Consider the following 10,338-nt stretch of genomic DNA (forward strand, 5'->3'; position numbering starts at 1 on the left):
ATAATCCTTGTAAGCAATAGGTCTAAGTGTGTCATGGTTCAAGCACACAAGAAATTTGTTCACTGCTTATGCAGGTCACCCTCTGTGTAATGACCGGGACCCCAGGAAGTGAAGGCTGTACCATCTTAAACTCTCAGCTCCAAAGTTGCCTTGCAATGCATCTCCATTCCAGTTAGCCAGAAAAGGGAAAGGAAAAAGATGAACGTTCATAGGATTAGGCCAGGCCTGCATATGGAACACTTCTTTCCGCTATAAATCCATTCAATACACTCCGTCATACAGAGGTTCTGGGCAACACAGTCCACCTGCATCCTTAGAAGAAGAGGACAACGTGGCCCTGTGAGCAGCTGACGGTCGGAACCAGTGTGGGGCCTCTGCGCTCAGTGGTAAGAATGTGAACTCTGCAGTCAGATACACCCATCTGACTATCGTATCAACCGAAACTTAAACTTTGGGGTCCTGAGTTATTTTTCCAATTGGGCCATAAAAATAGGGACCTTGTAGGACAACTGTAGGGCCTCTCAGGTAGCACTAGTGGTAAAGAACCTGCCTGCCAATGCAGGAGGCATAAGAGACTCGGGTTCAAACCCTGAGTCAGGAAAATCTCCTGGAGGAGGGCATGGCACCCCATTCTAGTACTTTTGCCTGGAGAATCCCGTGGAGAGGAGCCTGGCGGGCTGCAATCCATGGGATTGCAGAGTTGAACATGACTGAAGCGACTTAGCATACATGCATGCATACAGGGCAATTGTTAAGGACTCAATTAGATAAATATGTGCAAATTCCTGGCCTATAATACACATGCATATATATATTACACACATGTACATACATGTCATTTTCATATATACATGTATAATACATATTAGAATACTTCCATAATTTTTTAGTTGTATTTTTGGTAAATTTGTGTTTATACTTTGATCCTTTTGTCATATGCATTCCTGTTCTTCTGTTTAGGGATGTTAAAATGTCATGTTTTTATGAAATTGCAAGTCATCTTTCACTGTGTGACTTCTTGTGTTGTTTCTAAGAGTTACAAGCGAGCATTCCTCCACCATAGAATAGTATTTCTGCTCCATTCCTTCTAGTCTGTCTGTGGTTTGATTTTTTATCTTCTTCGATCCCCACATGCTGCATGTTCTGAAACACCCTCAAGATCCCCCCAAATATCAAATTCCAATGTCAAATTCTCTCCTACCAGACTATAACCAGTCAGTTTTTCCCTCCCTTTTTTTCCTCTTTGGGTGCTGCCCTATCCTCCCTTCTCTCTCCTGAATGCTCTCTAGATCTCATCTCCACCCAACTTTCACCCCATTACAGTAGCTGAATAATGCAAAATGACTACTAAAGGATTAAAGCAGTGATATTGATCTTGCTAGGGAAAAACTCACCTGGGGCCTTGTTAAAATGTAGATTTCCAAATTTCTTGTTCAGAGGGTTTTGGTACCAAATCTTTATTTTAACAAGTATCCCAGGTGATTTTAAAATAGCTAGTCCCTCACTTTGATAAAGTGGCTTACCTCTTCCCAGGTACATGTATACATAAGACCTTAAACTATAGAAAAGTAATAACATCATTTCAAGCACCTGACAATGAATAAGCATGTTTTCCTGCACAGGAAGCTCAGCTCAATGTTCTATGATGACCTAGAAGGATGTGATGAGGGGTGAGGTGGGAGGGAGGTCTGAGAGGCAAGGAATATATATGTATACTTATAGCTGATTCACGTTCCAGGTGACGCTAGTGGTAAAGAATCTGCCTACCAATGCAACAGATGCTGGTTCGATCCCTGGGTTGGGAAGATCCCCTGAAGAAGGAAATGGCAACCTGCCCCAGTATTCTTGCCTGGAAAATTCCATGGACAGAGAAGCCTGGCAGGCTGCAGTCCATGGGGTCACAAAGAGTCGAACACAACTGTGTATAGCACACACACAGCTGGTTCATGTTGCTGTACAGTGGAAAATAACCCAACATTGTAAAGCAATTATATTCTGATTTTTAAAAAAAGAAAGAGCACTTTTCTGGGGAGAGTGTAGGCTTCCTTATGCCCTCAGAACTGAAGATTCTTTTATTTATGCTCATCAGCACTGTTACCACTGTTTTATCTTAGAGCCAAGAATACGCAGTCACTGGTCAGTGTTCGCCAATCCATCTCTGTGCTGGTTATGTGATTTAGTGTCTAAGAAAACTCAAATAAATGAATCTCTCACTTGCTTTGTGAGGAGCTATTCTTACAGCCAGAAGGGAACTCCAGTAGGCAGAGCAAATTACATGTCCAAATGTGTATTTCTCTGAATGTTTCAGCCACTTCCAATTTTGTTATTGAGTCCTCTAACAGTTTTCCTCATTCTAAAGAAAAGATGTTCCTTTCATTTTCTAGTTTCTAAAAGAAAATACAGATTTTAAAATAATACAGAGTTATTTTCTTTCTCACCACACAAGAATTACATTTCCCCAACCCCCTTACTAGGTTGAGTGGATCAGACAAAACCTTTCTTAATAGCCGCAGTGAGTGTGACAATAGGAGAATTTCAGAACTTGACAGGATCAGGTTTCACGAGTGGCTTGTCGAGTACTTGAGGCTTTTCCCTCGAGTGACTGCCATTTCAAGCATCACCCAACAGAGGCCTGATCTTAAAAGCGCTAAGGGAAAAGGACGACAATTTAAATAGTGGAAGAAAGTGCATACGCCGCGCACTAACAGCCGTGCTGCTGACAAAGCGAAGCAGGACTGAAGGCCAAGAGCCCGCGGGGTATAAATATTCTCCGAAGGACCGCCTAAGACATCTCTAACAGAATTATGAGTGGCTTCGTTTGATCATCAAACAAAAGGCTGCCATCAATCAAGAAGATAAAGGACAATTTTTATCCAGAGGACTGAGAAGTCTTCAAACATCTGCTCTGGAAAAGTTCAGTGCAGGGAGTGTAATTCGGATATCCTATTGGAAAGCGGATTGAAGGATTGCAGTTGGCGCCCATCTCTGTTCAAGGCACAGGGATTAATGAGCAGATAGGAGAGCGAATGACCCGACCAGAGTGGGTGATTATTCAGCCTGGCTGGCAGAAGTCCCTGTGAGGCTATCCTGTGTTCCACATTGTTCCATTTATTAAATTAAGTTTCTTCTTTTTTCCTGAAAAGGAAAAGTCACCTGTAACCAACCCTTCTCCAATTATTTTTAATTGTGGTTAAATACACATAATGTAAAATTCACCATCTTAATCATTGTTAAGTGTGCAGTTCACAGGCCTTGAGTGCAGTCACATTACTGTACCTCACCCTCCACCATTTATTTTTAAATTATTAAACCAACTGCTGCACTGAGCTAGGACTAAATAGAGGGTTCCAAAAATAGTTGGAGGGCTTCCCTTGTAGCTCAGTTGGTGAAGAATTTGCCTGCAATGCAGGAGACCCAGGTTCGATTCCTGGGTCAGGAAGATCCCCTGGAGCAGGAAATGGCAACCCACACCAGTGTTCTTGCCTGGAGAATTCTCATGGTCAGAGGGCTGGCGGGCTACAGTCCATGGGGTCACAAGAGTTGGACATGACATAGCGACTAAATCACCACCACCAATAACAGTGTGAAATGGTGTCTCAGGCTCTGTCTCCACTTTGATCATAGACAATTTTAAGTGATTTCTCCCAGAGACCCTCCCCAACACACACACACACACACACACCCTACTGCATAATGATTCCTAGAGTCCAGGGGAGTATCAGATGATGGGGATGCCACTTGTCCCGGTTCTGTCACTTTCAGAGCTAGTGGCAACAGAGTTCCCCATCTGCCAATGCAAGGCGGCAAATCTCTTCTGATGACACAGCACCTCAAACCCAGGCATCTCAGGCCCCTCATGGCTCAGCAGGTTTCTCTGTGAACCTCTCTCTTTCTGCTCTGCTCACAGTCTTTTCCTGTGAAATCTATTTTATGGGTTGGGTCAGTGTGTGTGTTAGTCATGTCCAGCTCTCTGTGACCCCATGGGCTGTAGCCCACCAGGCTCCTCTCTCCATGGGATTCTCCAGGCAAGAATACTAGAGTAGGTTGCCATTCCCTTCTCTGGGGGATCTTCCTGACTCAGGGATCGAACCCAGGTATCCTGCATTGCAAACAGATTCTTTACCATCTGAGCCACTGCTGGGTCAGAAGAGACCCCAAATGACAGGTGTCATGTTATTCTCAGTTCCACCCTCCACTCCCCAACCAGAACCTTCTCACTAGAACAGGTCTGTGTCCTCTAAGAATCTCATTGCTCAGGCTGAGCTCCTTTCCTCTTCTGCAACCTCTCCTCACTTCAGAAGCCGCTGCCACAGCCTGGGCATTGCTGGACATTTCGGAACCAGGGGAGCCCACCTAGGCTCCAAGCTGATCTCTAGTCTGCTCACCGGCAGGCTAGTGGCTGCTGACCCAGAGATGTGTGCTTCCAGCAGTCCTTTTATATTAAAAGCCCATTGTCAACACAGATTGATATTCATTATAACTTATTTGCTAAGGGAAGAAAGACAGCAAGTCCTTGGACATTTTCCAGTTTTTAAATATACAATGACTTGAAAGAGTCACCATATTATATCATCTCAAAGGCAGAAGCTCACACTCATTCCTTAAGTGTTATTCCCATAGTCACTAAAGTAAAAATAGTATGATGGAGTAGATACAGAAAATGTACAATTGTTTCATACTGTTCTATAGCTACAGAAATAACAGAAATGCCTTACATTTATTTTTTTAGCTTTTAAAGTACCACTATGGCTTGTCTATGGATAGGCACAGTTTAATTTAGATGCTTACAGCACCCTTGTCAACTAGAGAGGGGAAATATCATTGCTCCCATTTTATAGGTGAAGAGCTGTCGTGCAAAAAAATCAAACATAAAATAGCTGATTAGCAGCTGAGCTAGGAGAATGGCAATCTCTTAACCTCTGTAAAAACATATGGTAATGCCTCAATGTGAAACTTAAAGACAGGAAAATTGGCCCCAAATTATTTTATCAATCTCTCCATTCATTTCCCACCCATTCTCAACAATTCTTAAGTTCGGACCAACTGAGATTTATAGAAGTGAGACTGAAGGTATGAGTATCACAGAAAAAGACTGCAACAAAGGTATGCGTTTTCCTTAAGAAACCACTAGCATCTGGCAGGTTAGACCTCATTGCCTAAGAACAGCTTGTTTTAGACTTAAACCAACTGGCAGGTACAGGCCCACATTGTAACTGGCACAAACACAAACAACATCGTCAGTGGGATTGGTTTTGACATGTTTAGGTTTGAGCAACACAGCTACCATGTCATCAAGTTCTTCTGACGGTTTTCTCTTTCTGACAATTTACTAGAAAATACCGATTTGCAGTGAAAATAGAGGCTCTTACATTCAATAAAATGTCAAAAGCCACCTTGGGTGCATCTTCTACACTACAGATCAGGAAAGAATAATCTGTTTCATGAAGCCAAACAGACTCTCCCTGCAGCTGAACTGAAGGAAAGTCAGATCAGTTTAACTTGGCCCCCACTGTTTAACTTGGCCATTTTAAACCATGGAACTTCAGCCAGTTTTAATCTTGCCACTATTCTTTGCTTAGCGAGCCATGTGGTCACCTATCATAAAAAATCATACATGCATTTAGAGGAAAAAACTCAAAATTTCTCAAGGTTACCAAGTTCATATTAGCCTGCTCATTGGAAATATGGCAACTTTCTCTTATGATTAACATACCAACAAAGATTGTGAAATATATTCTAGTATTAGTACTGTAAAACTTCAGGATATGTTTGCTTTTGCTAGGGACTACAGATTTACGGTAAGTTTTCAAATTTACCTTGTATGTGTGTGCGTTTTAGGATCAAAACTTTTAGAGTGACCTAGTTACTTTTTCCTGTCTCAAAGTGTAAAGTGCTTTTTCTCTTGATAGTGATGGCCTATATAAACATAACAATGAGAAAGCATCAGTTTGGCTCCCACAGGAGAATTAAGAGCCTATGTAAGGCATGAAGGGCTTCTCAGGTGTCACTAGTGGTAAAGAATACATCTGCCAATGCAGGAGATGTAAGAGACACAGCTTCAATCCCTGGGTCAGGAAGATCCCCTGGAGGAGGGCATGGCAACCCACTCCAGTATTCTTGCCGGGAGAATCCCATGGACAGAGGAGCCTGGCAGGCTACAGTCCATAGGGTCGAAAAGAGTCAGACACAATGGAAGCGACTTAGTATGCACACTGGTAAGGCATGAAGCTGATTGGACCTTAAATCAAAAAAGAAAAACAAACAAAAAACTACCAAGGATAGTTTGGGGACAATCTGAGACAACTCAATATGGACTTTGTGTTAATTAATTCTACCAGTGTGCTTCAAATCCTTTTCCCCTTCTTGACTATGAACCCAAGACAATGAAGAAGCTGATTGTGGAAGTACAGTTTACTTGTTCTTGGGATAGACATGCTGAAGTGTTCAGGGGTAAAGTACCATGATTCTGCATCCTATTCTCAATGATTTTGGGAAAGAGAAGTTTGTGAAAGAGCTGGAGCATTTGTGGCAAGATTTAATAAATTTATGAATGGAGCATAGGAACATTGTTTTACTCTTCATTCAATTTTTCTGAGGGTTAGAACAGTTTCATAAATTAAAAAATTAAATAATGCCCCCTAAAAGTCCTATAATGACAATGAGTAAAAAAATCAATAAACCAATTTTTGTTGTAAACTTCCCATAGAAGAAGATTCTGTAAAATATATTTTTTTGAAACAGTAATAAAAATAGAAACAGGTTTAAGTTAGCTATATAAAAATTTGACCAAGTAATTACACTGAGTTAAAGAAGTTTATGAAGTCTTCAATGTCAGTACATTTCCATTTAAAACAATTCATCAACCACTTCTTAAAACTTTTTCATTGTCAAACTGAGGGACTCAAAACATGAGTGTGTATGACTTTGATTAAAATAGCTGGTAGGAAAAAATATTATAAATTTGCCCTGCATGCCAAGTCGCTTCAGTGGTATCCAACTTTTTGCACCCTGTGAACTAACTGTAGCCCTCCTGGCTCCTCTGTCGGTGGGATTCCCCAGGCAAGAATGCTGGAGTGGGTTTCAAGGCCCTCCTCCAAGGCATCTTCCCAACCCAGGGATCAAACCCACAGCTCTTAGGTCTTCTGCATTGGCAAGTGGCTTCTTTACCGTAGCACCACCTGGGAAGCCCGTAGACTTGCCCTGGGAAGGTAGCACATGCTACCTTTTAAAAACCGGCCGCTCAGGAGCCAGAATTGCTAGATGAGGCCACTAGGTAATGAGATTGGTAATGAGTAAGAAGTCACTCGGAAGAAGGCAGAGGGGACCAAGAGCATGTGTCTCACCTGAAAGAGCTAGAGAAAAAGACCTGAGTTGCAGACGCCCACTTAGTCCCCCAGGAGAAGGAAGTGGGTTCCATCAGTTGTCCCACATACACAGTGTCAGGCATCCTGCTTGTGAGGCAGGTGGCAGTACTTCTCCAGCACAGTTCCCAGGTGGTGCAGTGGTAAAGAATCCACCTGCAATACAGGAGACACAAGAGACATGGGTTCAATCCCTGGGTCAGGAAGATCCCCTGGAATAGAGCATGGTAACCCACTCCAGTATTCTGGCTGGAGAATCCTATGGACAGAGGAGCCTGGAGGACTACAGTCCACGGGTTCTCAAAGAGCTGGACATGACTGAGCACACACATGCATATTCTCATTGAACCTGTGAGGGAATAATTATTACCCTCACTTTATAGATGAGGAACTCGAGCCTCCTAGAACTTAAGAAACCCATCCTAAGCTAACAAAACGAAGCAGAACTCTATCCCGTCATCCCCTGGATCAGAAAATCCTTTAAAATGTAATATTGAAAGCTCCAAGATGAGAAGATCATGAGCATTATTCTAGGCTCTGCATTCTGTAATGATACTGATTAAATTAAGATGTTTCTTTTTAAAGAAGTTGATCTTGGGAATTCCCTGGCCATCTAGTGGTTAGGACTTGTTGCTTTCACTGCTGTGGGCCTGGGTTTAGTCCCTGGTTGATGAACCAAGATTCCACAAGTCACATGGCACAGTTAAAAAAGAAAAAAAAAAAAGAAAGAAGAAGCAGCTGATCTTATTTTCCAGTTGCCTCTAAGAAGTAGAAAAATCAAGATTTTGTTTGTTTTGCCTCTAAATAATTGCTAATGAATAATACATAGATCAAATAACTGTTTGTTGTTAATCATTGTGCTAAAAAGACTCAGAATAATAGGTGCACTGCTTGCCATTTGATAAATGATTAAATGGTTTGATAAATGATTAAAATAACTTGAAAATTATGAGTGAGTCCATATGAACTTCACAGCTGTGTTCTTACGGCATAAAACTTAAAGGAGAGTGCCAAGATATTTCTGTGCTGGATTATAATGTGGAAATTGTTAGTTACCCACAGAAAGAGGCCCAATTTAATAAGGACACTGAGTAATGTTTGCATAATGGTGTCAGTCTTATCGGTTATAAAATCACTGAAGATCGTGGTATACATTTCCCTGGGAAGTCAAGATGTAAAGAGACCACATCAGCACCTCTGGTTTGAACTAGGAGCCCAGTTTGAGGGGCGCGTGTATGTTTAAGAGGACAGGGGGGGTTGGAGGAGGGGCAGGGGAGGGATGGGGCGCCCTGTGAAATGAAGCTCATCACTTCAAAGGGGCGGCTGGCAGAGAGCAGGTGGGCGGCTCTCTGGGGAGGGTGCAGGGACAGTTATGCACAGGAACGCACATGTGGCCAGGCAGCAAATGAGGAGGGCTGGAAGATCAAAAGGAAACCTGAAAATCACAGGTCAGCCCCAATCTGTACCTCCCAACTAGGATTACAGTGCCAGGAATTTGAAAGGGAGTGCCCGATCTTTACAAGGTCAAGAGCCACAGACTCTGGTTGAGTCTGTAATGGATCTGATTCAGCGCGTTTCATTTCTGCCAAGTACAGAATCCATTCTGGCCTGAGAAATCAGGTAGTTCCCGAAGCCTTTTAAAGTTCGTGGAGGAAACCTGCATTCCACAGGCTTCCAAGGGCTCTTTTGAAGTATCTCCAGGAGCTAAACAGCCTTTCCAGAAGGCCGTGCTCGTAAAGAGTGATGGATGCTCTCCCAGTTGGCCCCATTTTGCTCATCCAGTGCTGTCATCCAGGTAGAAAGAGGACAGCTTCCTGCCGGTTTGCCCTAAAACAAGGTCACTGATCGTGCAGTGAGGCCACTTATAAATATTTCCTGTATAAGTGACATCTGATATCAATATACTACTCTTTTAGACACTGATCTTTTTTGTTGGCTAGGAAAAAAAAAAAGACACTATGTTTCTAGGTTTATGTAGATAGAATTTCCCGTATGCAATTTTAGCAGAATCAGATCCATGAACAGCCCATCTTATGCCAGTCTGTGGTTACAGCAAAGGGCCTGAATGGGACTGTTTTCTTGTGCAGTATGAAAAACAAAATAATCTAGTCATTGATGTTGTTAATTAACTTTATAAATAGAAGGAACTCTTCATAGCCCTCTGTGTTCTGGTTTCTTCCTTTTGAGAGCCATTTACTCAGTCTCAATATAGGTATTTATGAAACATTTTGCCTAGTTCAACATAGCATCTTAAATGCTATCTTAAGGATTAAAGAGTCAGTTCAACATTTTATTCATGTATGCCTTGTAGATCCCATTTCTAAAATTAAATTTTTTTATTGACTTCTACTGTTTTCTTTAACTAAATACATTGAAAACATCTGCAAAATGTAGTCACAGTCTTGAGGTTCCTTGGAGAAAAACCCCTTTGGTTGAAAAAAATCCATTTTTTTTTTTTCCTAGCTGTAATCCCACTTGGACAAGTAATATAAGCCAGCGTTACCCAGGCCTTTTCCTCCTCAGCTGGTGCTGAAAACTCTGGACAACTTAGATAAAAGTAGACTTTGCTCTGTGGCTAATATGTGGAGTTTATTACATTTCATATCTCATCTTGCATGGTTCAGCGTGTCCATCAGCACAGTTTCACAAAATAACAACTCCAGTCTAATAAACGTTTAAGTCATGTTCTCTCTGCTTGGGTACCTAGGAATTTTAGCTTATTTGATTTAATTACAAAAGAGCAAACCAATAAACACTATCAACAGAAAATTTCAAGCTATGAACACTCAATAAATGTATTCATTTAGTTGCCAGAAAACATGCCAAATACTTTGGAGAAAATTTAAATTATCTGATTATATTTTATTAAAACTGAAGTAAAATCAATGGGGAGACAACATCAGTCGTTCATAGTGAAACCCCAATGGGAAAACAACTCACATAATAATTAAGTTTGCTAATGGATAATGTTTAAGAT

The sequence above is a fragment of the Cervus canadensis genome, chromosome 3 (genome assembly GCF_019320065.1).
Source record: "Cervus canadensis isolate Bull #8, Minnesota chromosome 3, ASM1932006v1, whole genome shotgun sequence".
Taxonomy (NCBI): domain Eukaryota; kingdom Metazoa; phylum Chordata; class Mammalia; order Artiodactyla; family Cervidae; genus Cervus; species Cervus canadensis.